Source organism: Aedes aegypti, chromosome 2 (assembly GCF_002204515.2).
Source record: "Aedes aegypti strain LVP_AGWG chromosome 2, AaegL5.0 Primary Assembly, whole genome shotgun sequence".
NCBI classification, from domain to species: Eukaryota; Metazoa; Arthropoda; class Insecta; order Diptera; family Culicidae; genus Aedes; species Aedes aegypti.
The window spans coordinates 316,189,790-316,207,387 of record NC_035108.1 but is presented as its reverse complement, the minus strand read 5'-3'; the positions used below and the strand labels follow the sequence as shown (position 1 = coordinate 316,207,387).

General features: G+C 40.7%; 1 protein-coding gene across 4 annotated transcripts in view; it reads left to right on the top strand.

Moving 5' to 3' along the window:
* The first annotated feature begins 456 nt into the window (after positions 1-456).
* Positions 457-17,598, top strand: part of LOC5578717 (zinc finger protein chinmo) — a 268,018-nt gene continuing 250,876 nt past the window's right edge. For 2 of the 4 annotated variants that reach the window (XM_021845744.1, XM_021845742.1), the window contains exon 1: positions 457-2,472. The gene's annotated coding sequence lies outside the window, so the exon portion shown is untranslated. The remainder of the gene's footprint in view (positions 2,473-17,598) is intronic. The other 2 variants (XM_021845739.1, XM_021845743.1) reach the window with 2 other exon arrangements.

Sequence of the window (17,598 nt, the reverse complement as noted above, 5' to 3'; positions counted from 1 at the left end):
TAGCTACATTGAGTTTTCTCATGCAAAATGCAAAAGTATGAGAGTTCGTATCTCAACTTCTGGTGGTTTAAACTGGTAGAAATTTAAATGTCATATGCATACGGTAGCGCTGCTATTTGGATGCGGTGAGTGTCGAATGAGTTCCATTCAATAACCTATTAGTGATGAATCACGAAATGTAAGAAAGGTTTTGTTCACCATCGGTGGATCAATTCAGAGTTTTTTTTTCTTGTGTTGGCTGTGTGGAGTGCGCTGAAGCTCGCTTGCGTTGATGTTGGTCGATCGCAGCAGGCATCATCATCACACGGCACGGCAGCTAGAAGCCAGCCATCAGAAGAAGCATTGCCTACTACACATTACTACCCATGTGTATATGCGCGCGGTGCGACGTCACTGTGTGTGCGGTGAGTGACTGCCGGGCCACACTCTGCCAAAACGCAGCTTACACTTTTCATATTTGTCTATTCGGCCCTAGCTTTTGGAGGTGCTCGGGAGCAAGCAGTGTTTTCTGTGCGTGCACTTCGGAAGAACCAGAAAGAACCAAAATCGGATTGGAACGGAGTTTTTTGCGCGAAATTTGCATTTGATTTTTTTTTGCCCATAGCTAAACGAAACTCAAAATACGCAACTCATACACATGGCATTACTCATTGCTCTTACGGGAAGTGATCACCAACAACAATAACAGGAACAAAAGATACGCAACCGGAACACTCAATTGAGACGATTATTGGCGGTATTGCACAAGGAAGAAAAGTGGTGCATCCAGGAAGGCCAATCTTTGGACAAAAAAAATCAGTACGTGTTTCGAAGAACAGTGTAAAATTTTGAAAATCGTGGTTGCTTTGATCAGTGAAGACTTGACCGCGCTTTCGCGGTTTCTGAAGTTGGTGCATCGTGTGACTAGTGAACAACAGTGAGTGATACGCGGGTTCTTGGCAAGTTGCGCGCCAAGTGCTCCCAAAAAGAGGTCGTGATTTTTCCGACCGGAAGATTTTATTTAACAAAAAGCTGATTGCTTTAAATCTGTGGAAACTCTGTGTGTGATCATCAGATATACGAATATTTTACGGCAATTTCTTGATTGTAAATCCTCTAGTATAGTGTGACCAAATTCTACTGAAGCAAATGTTCAGGGGAATCAAACCATAAACCTGAAAGAATATCCTGCCAACTGCAAAGCCCAACATAGAATTGCGTCTCTTCGGGGGTGTTGCACTTTTCCTCCCCTTAACACAAACACCAATGCACCACCACAAGCACCCGGCGAGGACACCCGTCGCTGAGCTGTCGTGAAGCAGCCAGGAGGAGAAACCGATTTTCCGAGTTTGCACAAGTGCATCAAGGGTGCAGAACCCGGCAGTTAGCATTCGCGCAGCAAACGAGGAAGAAGTTCGTGGACTGTAGCGCCCAAAATCGCAGCGCATCGAAAGGGGTTTTTTCGGACAGGGAAGAAGAGAAAAATTTAGGGGTTTGTGATTCGTCAGAAGCGGAAGCGGAAAACCGATTCCAATGTGAAGTTTTTAAATGAAAATCTGCAGTTTTTTTGGTTTCACGAAAATCTATTTCGGCATAGCAAGTGATTAAAATTCGATCCCCTTTTGGAAAGTATTTATGTTTGAAGAAAGAAGCTGTAAGAAGTGACTAAACTCGTTGAATTGCAAATTGATCAGAAAATTCTGTGTGGAAATCGAAGAAATTGAAGTTTTCTCAAATCGCAGAACGTGTAAAAAGTGTGTACATTTTCGGAAGTGAATAAGTTTAAAATTAATCATTGTATCATACGCATATGTATCAGCAAAAGTATAAATCCAAGTAAAAGTTATCCAAACGAACGAGAAAGAATATTCGCAATTTTAAGTTTAAGTGTAAAGAAGATGTCCAACAGAGTTAGTCGAAGCAATGAGTGCTCGCCAATGAAATTCTCGCAAAAGTTTACCAACTCAGGAGCAACCTGCTTCAAGCACACAATCGCCATCACCATCAGCAGCAGTAGCAGCAGCAGTAGTGGCCACTCGAATAATTCAGCCACAGCTGCCTCCAGCCTCAGCCAATCCCAATGAATCCAAACCGTAGTGGGAAAAGCCGCAGGACCACCGCAGCACCGGAACTGATGTGAAGCAAAAACAACGCTCTAATGTAAAACTTTTCAATCACCCCCAAAACATGAAACTATACCTTTCGGTTCAAAATTGAAACATTTTCGGCAAATCAAAAAAAACGAAAAAGTAACATCAACTGTTTGAGAATATCAAAATTTAACAAAAAAAAAAACCAACAGCAAACAAAAATTGTCTTTTCGGAACAAGTCAAAACGCAAAAAAAGTAACAAAGTTCATTGGAAGCAAAATTCTCTTTCGGAGTTTGAAAGTTTTGAACACAGAGCTCCTGGCTATTACTGGCACGGAAGCGGAACTGAAATTCTGGAGTGCAAACGACGACGACGCTGTGGACGTTCGAAGTTATTGCAAGGTAAGTTTCTGATAGGGTTCGGTGTGGGAAGCTGATGAAGGGGTTCCGTCAGCATTTGTTCGATTGTAAGTTGCGAAGATTGAAATATGGAATCTTTCATTTGTTTTGAACTAATAGAAATAGCAAACGTCGTATTTGGATTCAAAGTGTTGTGTAAAAGTATAGATTCTTTGAAAGCAAAAGAGTTTATAGATGAAATTATGTCATTATGCAAAATGTAGAGTTTCAATTTATCATCATTGCATTGAAATTAATTTGATCTAATGCACTGTGTTAGAACTTTAGTAATAATTCGGGCCGATGCGCAATAAAACTACCCAGACATCATATTTTCTGGAAGATTCAATAGCTCTGTTTCGCCGGGAGAATCTTGCAGCTTCATAGACTTTGAAAACTCATAATATTATCAATATTTTTTTTATATTTGAACAAGTTCCACATTCATTCACAATAAGATATAAGGCATTTTTAGACAATACAGTAATCATTATTACAGGTTAAGGCCGAACATAATTAAAATAAATTCATCAAATTTCATAAATTTCAACTTGAAAAAATTTAAATTCGTGTGACACCTACTAGTTTACATGAAATATCATATTTATTAAACGTCACGCTCCAATTATATGTCATATTTTCACGTTTTGTTCAAACCGTGGCGGGGACAAACATTTTAGCCACAGTTGATTTTCTGTATCACTCGCATATCGTTACAGAAACATCAAGCTTGTGAAAACAATGTTGGAATTCATGAAAGAAATTGAATGGTAAAACTTTTCAATGATATGTTTGAGAACTTTCTTGTGGAAGCAATTGATATATTTATCTAGGACATTTGGAGTATTGTCCAGTTTTAGGATAATAATCTGGTATCATTTCAAAACTTTGCAGAATTTTAAGCACAAGTATTTTTGTACAAGTTCAATGGAATCCCTCGACGACGTTGATTAATGTTCTAAATTAATTAATTAATAAATTTCTTCAGTATCTCTAGAATTACTGTTTTTTGGTGGAAATAACTAAAATATTTGCAGAGATAGTTCTAATTTACAAGATATATTTCTTTTTGCGATATTTTTTGTGAATATTTTGAAGATATATTTTTGGCGAAATTCTGAGAAAATTTGTGGCATCCAAACCGTTAAAGTTGTTGAAGCATTCTAAATTCAGAGCAACGCTCTCTCTGAGTGTTACTTGGTCTACTTCGAGGGGAACATAACTCTTGGCATTACAAGATGACGAGGCTTCATATATAGGATTACTAGCCGTAAATCGTTTCCGTAATACTTGTTTTTCATTAGGCTTATTGCTATCGGTCGAAAGCAAGTCAATTGCTATCTAGATAGCTTAATTTGATGTAAGATTCTGATTTAGGAAGGATGTCTTGCTTCAAATGCACTTCAAGTCAAATCTTCAGATCTCGACATTGTACAACTCTAATTTTTGATGACTCGAAGGATTTTGCAGTCTCTTCAAGTTTTCATCTGTGGAAGTTGATATTTCTATAACTTAATAATAATCCTTTTCTCTTGATATCTATTTAAAAATCTTTCATGTTCAACGAAAATTAGACTACTTTTTGTTTAGCACTCAATAAAGGCTTGCAATGTATTACAATCTCCCAAATTTCCCAAATTTCTTCAGGTATCTTGCAAGTATTCCTCCAAGGAATCACACAGAAATTGTCTACGGATTCATGTAGATGTTTTTCCAGGATTTGATTTTCATTGTTCCGTAAAGTCTTCAAGGTGTTTTACTAGAAACTCCTCAAAGTTTTTTTTTTTAGTTTTTTTTATTAGTATTATTCCAAACATTACATTCACTTCTTATATCTAGGTGTTCTGTGTTAGACAACACTATCATCCTTATCTGGTATAACAAATTTAAGATTTTATTAACGTTTTGTTATCAACATATTACATTTCATTTGCCGTAGCGGTTCAGATTCTCTACAGGTGAGTTGATTTCACCTGCTTAAAAGAGAAAAAAAAAACAAGAAAACTCCTCAAGGTAATTTATTGAATTGATTGCTTTACAAACAAAAAGTTCATAAATCCCATACTAATATTTATTAAGCGATTCCTCCGTAAACTATTCCAAAGGTTTTTTGTCTGATTTCTTTCAAATTTATTCTAACATTTGTCTTGGGATATACTCAATATATTTCCTATATCATTATTCTTGGTTATTTTGCCTCTTGGCTCTGTCAAAAATTTCCAATGAATTATTTTTCCGAGTTTTTCCCTTAGGGATTTATCAACAGATTCCTAATGAAACTCATAAAAGGAATTTATCGAAATTTATTTCAGTGATATCTTTGAGAAAATTTATAATTTTTTTTCATATCAACAATATTTTTTCATATATTGGTCATATGCGAATTTCTTCAAAAACTTTTTGAAAATAAAAAACTTCCCAAGAGTTACCTAATAAGAAATAATGCCTCCAAAATTTCTTAAACAGATTCTAAACAAAAGTGCTTATGTCTACTCCGAAAATTCATCGAGGAGTTTCTTATGACATTACTTCTATACATACTCAAGAAATTCGTTAAGGAACTCCTTCTATCCTCGGGATAGGTATATCCCGATTTTTCTTAAGAATATACAAAGCAGAAGCTTATTGAACCCTGAAGAAAGTATAAGATGAAGCCCTGAAAAAATTCTGAAAAAAATTCAAATGCATATATGGAATGAAATTGAACTGTTTGCATAAAAAAACACTAGATTTTTTCAAAGAAAGCTACAGGATTATTTTTTGCGCGATAAAATTCATAAATTATTTTTCCGAAGGGACTCCTAAAAGATTCCAAAATCTCATTAAGAATCATCGAAGAACTTTTGAGAAATGTGGGAAGAATTGTAGAAATGTTTGATGAAATTCAAAGCAAAAAATGTAAAAAAAATAGAAATGCTGGAATTGTCGATGAATCTTTTTTGAAGAACGATCAAAAATATATACAGCTGAAATTTCTACTCAAAATCCTATTGTAGGAGGTACTCTAAAAACTTCATCAAGTTAAAAAGCTATTTCTGTAGAAATGTAAACGATTGTATCCAAACTATTTAAAATAAATTACTTTGAAAAATGCATTTAGTTATTGTTCGAAAAATCCCTGCCTAAGGCAATGCAATGTTTCGAGATGATTCCAGTAAAATTCTCGATCTAATCTTTGAAAAATTCCTCCAACTCTTTGATAATCTTTGCAGTTTTTGGTAAAATTGTTCAGAATGATGAAAAAAAAACTGTTTGGTTTAAATTCTGGAAAAAAACTGAAAAAAACTGAATGGAATTTCTGGAAGAATCTTTGAAAGCGGGAAAAATTCTAAGAAGTATTCCTGAATAAAGGCAAGAATCTTAGGTTGAATTTCATCAAACATATTTTTAAAAGAATGAAAAATTGGAACTTTTTGAGGAATCCTTGAAAGAGTTCATGAATTTATTCATTATTCTCAAGTAATTTTCAAAAGAATTTCTTGAATTTAATAAGGAATAAAAGGAAAGAATACTAAAGTGATTCCTTAATATATAGAACTTCAATTTCGGGATTATCTTCTTTTCGAGTTCGAGAGGAATCGCATGAAATCTTAATAAATGCAGGAGAATGTCCGAAGGTGGCATCTTAGGCAAATTATTGGAGGAATCTCCATCAACTTCTTTGTTCTTTGTTAGAACTCTTGAAATTCTTCATACAGTGAGAGGCAAAATAAAGTGCCCACCTTACCAGTTTTCGAATTTCTCTCATTGATTTGGTTCAAATTAAAGTTAACACACCTAAATCTTTTGTGATATTTTATTTTTGATGTTCTTTTAAAGTTGCACTTACGAAATTTTGATTAAAAAAAGAATTTTACTTAAAGAAAAAGAAAATCAATTTGTATTGAAAAAAAAGTAGTGACAAAAATAAGTGCCCACTTCCTTCTTGGCCCCAGAAAAGATGATTTAAGAAAAATAAAAAGCAATTTAATAGTTAATGTGTCCTCCTTTGGCCTTAAGGACTTGCTGGAGGCTCTTCGGCATGCTTTTCACCAGGTTTTGTAGGTGTTGTGGATCTAGTTCTTCCCAGGCGCGCTCCAAGGCTTCAAAATAATTATTTTTGTTGGTAACACCAGTTTTTTCAACCCTAGCATCGAGAATCGCCCACAAATTCTCGATGGGGTTGAGGTCTGGGCTTTGTGGAGGCCATTCCAGCGGTTTAATCCGACAAGACCGGAAGAAAGACTTGGTCTTCTTTCCAGTATGCTTCGGGTCGTTGTTCTAGAGAAATATGAATTTCTCTTCAAGGCCCGTCTGGATCAGCGAAACCTCCAGATTTTCCAGCAAGATGTTAATGTAGGAATCTGCCGTCATTATTCCGTCGATTTTCACGACGCTTCCTACTCCACTCCATGAAAAACACCCCCAGACCATCACATTTCATCACATCACACTTCCATGCGTCACCGTTCCTTGGATGTGGCGCTCCTGAAGCTCGAGCTGTCTAACCGAGAGCGGCGGGCTCGTGTGTGATGCAGAGCACCACATCCAAGGAACGGTGAAGCATGGAGGAGGAAATGTGATGGTCTGGGGGTGTTTTTCATGGAGTGGAGTAGAAAACCTCGTGAAAATCGACGGAATAATGATGGCAGATTCCTACATTAACATCTTGCTGGAAAATCTGGAGGTTTCGCTGATCCAGACGGGCCTTGAAGAGAAATTCATATTTCTCTAGAACAACGACCCGAAGCATACTGGAAAGAAGACCAAGTCTTTTTTCCGGTCTTGTCGGATTAAACCGCTGGAATGGCCTCCACAAAGCCCAGACCTCAACCCCATCGAGAATTTGTGGGCGATTCTCGATGCCAGGGTTGAAAAAACTGGTGTTACCAACAAAAATAATTATTTTGAAGCCTTGGAGCGCGCCTGGGAAGAACTAGATCCACAACACCTACAAAACCTGGTGAAAAGCATGCCGAAGAGCCTCCAGCAAGTCCTTAAGGCCAAAGGAGGACACATTAACTATTAAATTGCTTTTTATTTTTCTTAAATCATCTTTTCTGGGGCCAAGAAGGAAGTGGGCACTTATTTTTGTCACTACTTTTTTTTCAATACAAATTGATTTTCTTTTTCTTTAAGTAAAATTCTTTTTTTTATCAAAATTTCGTAAGTGCAACTTTAAAAGAACATCAAAAATAAAATATCACAAAAGATTTAGGTGTGTTAACTTTAATTTGAACCAAATCAATGAGAGAAATTCGAAAACTGGTAAGGTGGGCACTTTATTTTGCCTCTCACTGTATAAACAAGCACTATAAAGATGCATTTTCAAAAAAATAAACTTGAATCATTCGAGATATTCCGAGAAATGGTGTCCGGAATAATCCTTGTAGTGATTATTTAAGTAACCATTGAAGAATCGAAAAAAACGTCTAGAAAAATCTGAGAAGGAATTTCTTAGGAATATGTGGAGTAATCTCTTATCATTTTTTTGACATATTCTTTGATGAATTCCTGAAAAAAAAGTATTTAAAAAACTTGACAGATATTTTTGAAATCTGTAAAATATTGTTGACAGATTTCAGATTCTTCAAGAAGTCATTCAGAATGCAATTATTTTGGAAATATGAATGCTAAAGGCAACTTCTGAGAAATTCAAACACAAACTCAATTTCCGTCGCATATTTTTTTTTCATCGGCCAGGAAGGGGCTAGGCAAAGCCAAATTCAGTAAATGATTTATAGAAAGATCTTTGACAGTCTGATTTTGAGGAGGACTCTTACATTTATTAAGATAACATAGGTACGCAATCTTTTATAGATATGAATACTGAACACAATCTTTGGAAAATTAAGACAATATATTATCATTCGTAGCAAACTAATTTGATTTTTTTTGTCAGCGAGGGGAGGGGTTGATCACACCGGTGTCTTCCGGACCTTGAATACACGAAGCCTAGCTCGTTTCATGGTTTGCTGAACGAACCAGGTGGAACACTTGGTCTTCAGAGCCGCTCCTCGAATCGAAAGGCTTGAAATAATCCAACACTTTCCGGGCCTTAGGCGCGGTAAATGGCTGGGCATGGCGTACCATTGGTACCTCGCGTACCTGCAGGAATAAAATAGACCCCTATGTGCGGTCCTTAGCCTCTTGCCCAGCAACTCCTATCCCTACCTCCTCGTGGTACTGGCCGGGGTACGAGTAACCTTGGGGAAGATCGGGTAACCAACCCCCGGTGGGAACTTTGGTCGTATGCTGACAGGGAAGGGGGGGTTTGCTTTTGCAAACCTGGAGCGTCTGTACTCCACGTTAGGAGCGGCTCACAACAGCGTCTGTTCCCCATGTCAGGGGCGGCTGATCATCGTCCGAGTGCCAGAGAAGGACTCTAAGCTAAACTGCGCACTATGGCCCTCCGAACATTTAGGGGGAATGGTCCTCCGGAAATCTAGGGGGTTGGTGTCAGGCCCTGCGAGCCAGCCGTAAAAACACATCAGCACAGGAACGTCAACGAGAGAATACGGACCGGAACAATCGGCAAAGACCACAGCGACGAAAATGGACTAGCGATTGGAAACTCGGTACGTGGAACTGCAAATCTCTCAACTTCATTGGAAGTACTCGCATACTCTCCGATGTACTGAAGACCCGCGATTTCGACATCGTAGCGCTGCAGGAGGTGTGCTGGACAGGAGCATTGGTGCGAACGTTTAGAGGTAATCATACCATCTACCAGAGCTGCGGCAACACACGCGAGCTGGGAACAGCTTTTATAGTGATGGGTGATATGCAAAGGCGCGTGATCGGGTGGTGGCCGATCAATGAACGAATGTGCAAGTTAAGAATCAAAGGCCGATTCTTTAATTTCAGCATAATCAACGTGCATAGCCCACACTCCGGAAGCACTGATGATGACAAGGACGCATTTTACGCGCAGCTCGAACGCGAGTACGACCGCTGCCCAAGCCACGACGTCAAGATCATCATAGGAGATTTGAATGCTCAGGTTGGCCAGGAGGAGGAGTTCAGACCGACGATTGGAAAGTTCAGCGCCCACCGGCTGACGAACGAGAACGGCCTACGACTGATAGATTTTGCCGCCTCCAAGAACATGGCCATTCGTAGCACCTATTTCCAGCACAGCCTCCCGTATCGGTACACCTGGAGATCACCTCAGCAGACAGAATCGCAAATCGACCACGTTTTGATCGATGGACGGCACTTCTCCGACATAACCGACGTCAGAACCTATCGTGGCGCCAACATTGACTCCGACCACTACCTGGTGATGGTGAAACTGCGCCCAAAACTATCCGTCATCAACAATGTACGGTACCGACGCCCGCCCCGGTACAATCTCGAGCGGCTGAAACAACCGGATGTCGCCAATGCGTACGCGCAGCATCTTGAGGCAGCGTTGCCGGATGAGGGCGAGCTCGATAGGGCCCCTCTTGAGGACTGCTGGAGGACAGTTAAAGCAGCCATTAACGACGCTGCCGAAAGCGTTGTCGGATATGTGGAACGGAGCTCAAGAAACGATTGGTTCGACGAGGAGTGCCAAGAGGTTTTAGAGGAGAAGAATGCAGCGCGGGCTGCAATGCTGCAGCATGGTACGCGGCAAAACGTGGAACGATACAGACTGAAGCGGAAACAGCAAACCCGCCTATTCCGGGACAAAAAGCGCCGCCTGGAAGAGGTGGAATGCCAAGAGATGGAGTTGCTGTACCGTTCTCAAGAAACGCGCAAGTTCTATCAGAAGCTCAACACATCCCGCAAAGGCTTCGTGCCGCGAGCTGAGATGTGCCGGGATAAGGATGGGAGCATCTTGACGGACGGACGCGAGGTGATCGAAAGGTGGAAGCAGCACTACGATGAACACCTGAATGGCGCAGAGAACACAGGCACAGAAGGTCAGGACAGCGAAGGCGATGGCTACGTCAGCACAGCGGATAGCGGAAATCAACCAGCTCCCACGATGGGGGAAGTTAAGGATGCCATTCAACAGCTCAAGAACAACAAAGCCGCTGGCAAGGATGGTATCGGAGCCGAACTCATCAAGATGGGCCCGGACAGGTTGGCCGCTTGTCTGCATCGGCTGATAGTCAGAATCTGGGAAACGGAACAGCTACCGGAGGAGTGGAAGCAAGGCGTTATATGCCCTATCTACAAAAAGGGCGACAAACTGGAGTGTGAAAATTATCGTGCAATCACCATCCTAAACGCCGCCTATAAAGTGCTATCCCAGATTCTCTTCCGTCGTCTATCACCTATAGCAAACGAGTTCGTGGGAAGTTATCAAGCAGGTTTCATCGACGGCCGCTCGACAACGGACCAGATCTTTTCCGTGCGGCAAATCCTCCAGAAATGCCGTGAGTACCAGGTCCCTACGCAGCATTTGTTCATCGATTTCAAGGCGGCATACGATAGTATCGACCGCATAGAGCTATGGAAAATCATGGACGAGAACAGCTTTCCCGGGAAGCTCACAAGATTGATCAGAGCAACGATGGACGGTGTGCAAAACTGCGTGAAGATCTCGGGCGAACACTCCAGTTCGTTCGAGTCTCGGCGGGGACTACGACAGGGCGATGGACTTTCGTGCCTGTTATTCAATATTGCGCTTGAAGGTGTCATGCGGAGAGCCGGACTTAACAGTCGAGGCACGATTTTCACGAGATCCGGACAATTTGTTTGCTTCGCGGACGACATGGATATTATTGGGAGAAAATTTGAAACGGTGGCAGATTTGTTCACCCGCCTGAAACGCGAAGCAACAAGAGTCGGGCTAATGGTGAATGCGTCGAAAACAAAGTACATGCTGGTTGGCGGAACTGAGCGCGACAGGACCCGCCTAGGAAGCAGTGTTACGATAGACGGGGATACCTTCGAGGTGGTGGACGAGTTCGTCTACCTCGGATCCTTGTTGACGGCTGACAACAATGTTAGTCGGGAAATACGAAGGCGCATCATCAGCGGAAGTCGTGCCTACTATGGGCTCCAGAAGAAACTGCGGTCAAGAAAGATTCACCCCCGCACCAAATGCACGATGTACAAAACGCTCATAAGACCGGTAGTCCTCTATGGGCATGAGGCGTGGACTATGCTCGAGGAGGACTTGCAAGCTCTTGGGGTTTTCGAACGCCGAGTGCTAAGGACGATCTTCGGCGGCGTGCAGGAGAACGGCGTGTGGCGGCGAAGGATGAACCACGAGCTCGCTCAACTCTACGGCGAACCCAGTATCGTGAAGGTAGCTAAAGCTGGAAGGATACGCTGGGCAGGGCATGTTGCAAGAATGCCGGACAACAACCCTGTAAAGATGGTGTTCGCCACGAATCCGGTCGGAACAAGAAGGCGTGGGGCGCAGCGAGCTAGGTGGATTGATCAGGTACACCAGGACCTGGAGAGCGTGGGTCACAGTCGAGGATGGAGAGAAGCGGCCATGAACCGAGGGAATTGGCGAAATATTGTTGGCGAGGCTTTATCAAGATAATTGATGTAAAGCCAAATAAGTAAGTAAGTTTCCGGGCCTTAGCAGGGTTAGCTGTCTTCGATTTTCTTCCACTTCCAGCCCGGCGCTCGGTCATCTGGGACTCCTTAAAAATTTTACCACCCGACAGACAGTTGTATGAGTGATTCCTAGTTGTCTTCCCATCCATCTCATGCTCGCAGTCTGATTTTCCATGACGGCGCGCAAAATTCTCCTGCGATTTTCTTCTCGTTTCGATGCCATCTCAATAATCACTGAACCGATTGTTATGATATTTTGCACATGTAAACAATACACTTCAATCTAGTTATTCCCAGATTTTCATTAATTTTTGCACACGGACAAAATAGCTACGCACGGATAAAAATGGTGCATTTTTTACGAGTATAGGCCTTACTACAAGTTTCTCTGTGAATATAAAAAAAAATCTAAAAGAAAACCGTCAGGATGCGACCAAGAATTCAATCTATCAACATCTTATAAGGAGACTGAAATTGTAATGCAACTATTGATAACATCTGGAGAAATCCGCTAATGGTGAAAGATAAGTTTACACATCATTTCTGAAACAAATCCTTCAAAAAATCCCTCAGATTTTTTTTCAAGGATCTCACCTCAAATCCAGCCTAAATATTTGTGGAGGCTCATGCCATTTCCGCATAAATATACGCTAAATTTTCCTAACAATTTACCAAACTTGTTGAGCATTTATCGATATCGTCAAATTTTCACACAAGCTTTCGGAGTTTTAAAAAAAAACTTGAATTCCAGGGATAAGGCATAGATTATTTTGAGTTAGACATTCTTCCTACAATAATGGTGGGTAACCATAATAATCTTACAAGCATTCTGTAATCTAATTCCTAGGCAGAACCACAATTAAAATTTATAAACCGAGATTTCATTGCTGCTCCTTGCAAATGAATATTACCAGATCATAACATCAAACATACAAATCAACAGACCTAATATTACATCACAAAGCGAAAAGAGAGAACGGACAAAACAATCACAAACTCAAAAAAATCGCATCAACACAATCCAAAACAGATATACACGTGTCCTTTTGTGTTACGTCACGTGATGCATCATCCCTTGCATTTTGCTCCGAGTTGCAGTTCAATGACCTCTTCTTAGTTGAATCTCATCTTTCGTCGCTGCATTCTGCCTCTGAGCCTGGAAGACACTTGCTGTGCACCATCACCACCACCACAACTACGATACTGCTCACTGCTAATAAACGAAGCTAGTTATAGCAAAGAACCGAAAAGGGGATAGGACAGGACAGAAGCGAAAGGAAACGTCATTGGGCGATTGCACCCTTCCCGAATCGCGCATTACGCTGAGTGACGTAGAAAGCTAGCGAGCGAGCGATGCACAAGGATCAAAATGCACCGAACCAAACCCGAAAACAACGGGGGTGAATTTTTCGGGTGAGTGTGTGGGAACGAAACGACGCACATTAGGATAAAGTGAAAGGGAAATGCAGTAGTGAAAGTGAAACTTGTGCGATTAGAAGAGGGTGATCCTGAGCTTGACGCCGCTGATTAGGTCCTTTCTTCGAGTTAACCGGTCAAATGCGAACCATTGAACGACGTTTGTTTTGGACAAGGCTAAAACGGACTCCGTAGGGGGAATGGAAGCTAAAACATTGGTTGACATTTAAAATCGCATTCAAATTTTTTTTAACATTATAGAAAAATTAAAATTACTAATGTTTTTGATTTTGTTACATCGAAATTTTGACTTATACAAGTTGATCGTAAATATGCAAAAAAAATGCATTAAGCCTTCTACTCCAATTTCTCTACACGTCAAAGCAATTCAAGTATGACGATTCCTTGCAGCACACACCATCGGCGTCCTGTTCCCTATTCCGCATTGGCCGTGTCGCTTAACTCGCAGGAGAAAAATTCCAAATTAGAAATTAGGAAGCGAAAAAGAAAAAAATAACGAAATTAGAAATGCAAGAGCCTCGCATAGCCCTTCCACGATTCGTCTCTTTCATATGCTAATCTGAAAATTATTCCTTTTATTTCCACTTCCTAGCCCGGCAGGAAGAAAATAATAGCGATCCCGAATGTATTTGGCATAACTGCGTGTAGAATCAACCCCACCATGTTGTCGTCCTCGTCCTCGTCCTCGTCGTCGTCGACACTACACATAGGAAGCAAATGGTAACAATAGGGCCGCCGAACTGCGCCGTGTACAGCATACACGCGGTCACTTCCTGCATTCGGCGCTCTCCCTCTGGAAGTTACGTCTTCAGTATCAGACGGGTGCTTGGTGATTCCGGTAGTCGCATCCAATTGGATATCTTTGTTGACGATGTTCGAATCGCGTGCCGAAAACGATGGTGTCTCTAATAAGGATGCTCTGTGGAACCGGTTGGTCCACAGCTGTACACAGCATTCTCTGTTGTCGTTCGGGGGCAACACGTGATTTTTATGACAAATGCGACACTTTTTTTTTTCTTTTCGATTTGCTGTGGAGTAAAATGGGCAAAACATTTCGGATTTATCTTTTTGATGATTATCCTTGAAATCTGAAATAGGCTGGTTCATACTTGTAGAGATGAAGCCAATTTAACAGATTTTTAAGATTTTCTAGGATTCTGAAAATTTTTGCTCAGGCTTCCAAAAAAATAGTTATTAGAATTGTAAATGAATCGTTTTCAGGATTCTAAAAGAATCCATCTCAGGATTTTGAAAGAATCCTCAGGATTCTGAAAAAAAAACTTCTCAGGACTCCGATTGAATCTATCTCAGATTTCTCAAAGAATCCTCCTCAGGATTCTGAAACATTTTTTTTATCTAGAACCTGAAAAGATCCTTTTCAGGACTCTGCAAGAATTTTTCTCGGGATTCTGGTAGAATTCTGCTAAGGATTCTGCAAGGATCCTTTTCAGTTATCTAAAATAGTCTTTCTAAGCGTTCTGAAAATCGCTCACAAGGATCGTTCAAAAAACTTTCTCAAGAATTTCCTAAACAACCTTTGCAAAGGACGAATGGTTCTTAAATATATCTACCTTCCAATGGATTTGTCAGATTACAAAGATTCTCTCAGAATCCTTTCCAAGGATTCTCTAAGAAACCTCCCCAAGGATTCTCCAAGAATCCTTCCCAAACATTTTCTAAGAATCCTTCCCAAGGATTCTCTAATATTCCTTCTGAAGGTTACTCTCAGAATTCTTCCCAAGGATTAACTCAGAATCCTTCCCAAGGATTCTTTCAGAATCCTTCTCAAGGATTCTCTTAGAATTCATTCCAAGTATTCTCAAAGAATCCTTCCCAAGGATTTTCTCAGAATCCTTTCAAAAAATCTCTCAGAATCCTTCCCAAGTGTTTTCCCAGAATTCTTCCTAATGATTCTCTCAGAGTACTTCCCAAAAATTCTCTCAGAATCCTTCTCTAGGATTCTCTCAGAATTCTTCCCAAGGGTTCTCTAAGAGTTCTTCCTAAGGATTCTCTCAGAGTCCTTCCCAAGGATTCCCTCAGAATCCATTCCAAGGATTCTCTCAGAATCCTTCCCAAGGATTCTCTCAGAATCCTTCCCAAGGATTCTTTCAGAATTTTTTTTAAGGATTTTGTCTGAATCCTTCCCAAGGATTCTTTCAGAATCTTTTCGAAGGATTCTCTCAGAATCCTGCCAAGCATACTATAAGAATCCATGCCAAGGATTCTCTAATAATAATTCTCAAGGATTCTCTCAAAATTCTTCCCAAGGATTCTCTCAGAATTCTTCCCAAGGATTCTCTCAGAATCTTTCCTGAGGATTCTCTCAGAATCCTTCCCAAAAATTCTCTCAGAATCCTTCCCAAGTAGTCTCTCAGAGTTCTTCCTAAGGATTCTCTCAGAGTCCTTCCCAAGGATTTTCTCTCAGAATCAATTTCAAGGATTTTCTAAGAATTCTTCCCAAGGATTCTCTAAGAATCCTCCCCAAGGATTCTCTAAGAATCCTTCCCAAGGATTCTCTCAGAGTTCTTCCCAAAAATTCTCTCAAAATCCTTCCCAAGTAGTCTCTCAGATTTCTTCCTAAGGATTCTCTCAGAGTCCTTCCCAAGGATTCCCTCAGAATCCATTCCAAGGATTCTCTAAGAATCCTTCCCAAGGATTCTCTCAGAATCCTTCCCAAGGATTTTCTCAGAATCTTTCCCGATGATTCTCTCAGAATTCTTCCCACGGATTCTCTCAGAATCTTTCCAGAGGATTCTCTCAGAATCATTCCCAAAAAATCTCTCAGAATCCTTCCCAAGTAGTCTCTAAGAATTCTTCCTACGGATTCTCTCAGAGTCCTTCCCAAGGATTCTCTCAGAATCCATTCCAAGGATTCTCTCAGAATCCTTCCCAAGAATTCTCTCAGAATCCTTCCCAAGGATTTTCTCAGAATCCTTCCCAAGGATTCTCTCAGAATCCTTCCCAAGGATTTTCTCAGAATCGTTCCCAAAGATTCTCTCAGAATCCTTCCCAAGGATTCTCTCAGAATCCTTCCCAAGGATTCTCTCAGAATCTTTCCCGATGATTCTCTCAGAATTCTTCCCAAGGATTTTCTCAGAATCTTTCCCGAGGATTCTCTCAGAATCCTTCCCAAAAAATCTCTCAGAATCCTTCCCAAGTAGTCTCTCAGAGTTCTTCCTACGGATTCTCTCAGAGTCCTTCCCAAGGATTCTCTCAGAATCCATTCCAAGGATTCTCTCAGAATCCTTCCCAAGAATTCTCTCAGAATCCTTCCCAAGGATTCTCTCAGAATCCTTCCCAAGGATTCTCTCAGAATCCTTCCCAAGGATTCTCTCAGAATCCTTCCCAAGGATTCTCTCAGAATCCTTCCCAAGGATTCTCTCAGAATCCTTCCCAAGGATTCTCTCACAATATTTCCCAAGAATTCTCTCAGAATCCTTCCCAAGGATTCTCTCAGAATTCTTCCCGAGGATTCCCTAAGAATTCTTCCCAAGGATTCTCTCAGAAGTCTTCCCAAGGATTCGTTTCAGGATCTTTTCGAAAGATTCTCTCAGAATCCTGCCAAGCATACTATAAGAATCCATGCCAAGGATTCACTTATAATGATTCTCAAAGATTCTCTCAGAATCCTTCCCAAGGATTCTCTCAGAATCTTTTCAAAGGATTCTCTAATAAACCCGTCCAAGGGTTCTCTAAGAACGCCGTCCATGGATTCTATAAGAATCCTGTCTAAGAATTCTTTAAGGATCTCGTCCAAGGATTATCTAAGGATTCTTTACAAGGATTCACTTAGAATCTTTCCAGAGGATTCTATACGAATTCTTCCCAAGAACTACTTAGATATCTTCCAAAGGATTCTCAAAAAATCTTTCCAAAGGATTCTCAAAGAAACCTTCCAAAGGATTATCAAAGAATCCTTCCAAAGGATTATCAAAGAATCCTTCCCAAGGATTCTCAAAGAATTCTTCCCAAGGATTCTTAAAGAACCCTTCCCAAGGATTCTCAAAGAATCCTTCCCAAGGATTCTCAAAGAATCCTTCCCAAGGAATCTCAAAGAATTCTTCCCAAGGATTCTCAAAGAATTCTTCCAAAGGGTTCTCAAAAAATCCTTCCAACGATACTCAAAGAATCCTTCGAAAAATTCTCAGAGAAGCCTTTTAAAGAATTCTCAGAGAATACTTCCAAAGAATTCTCAGAGAACCCTTCAAA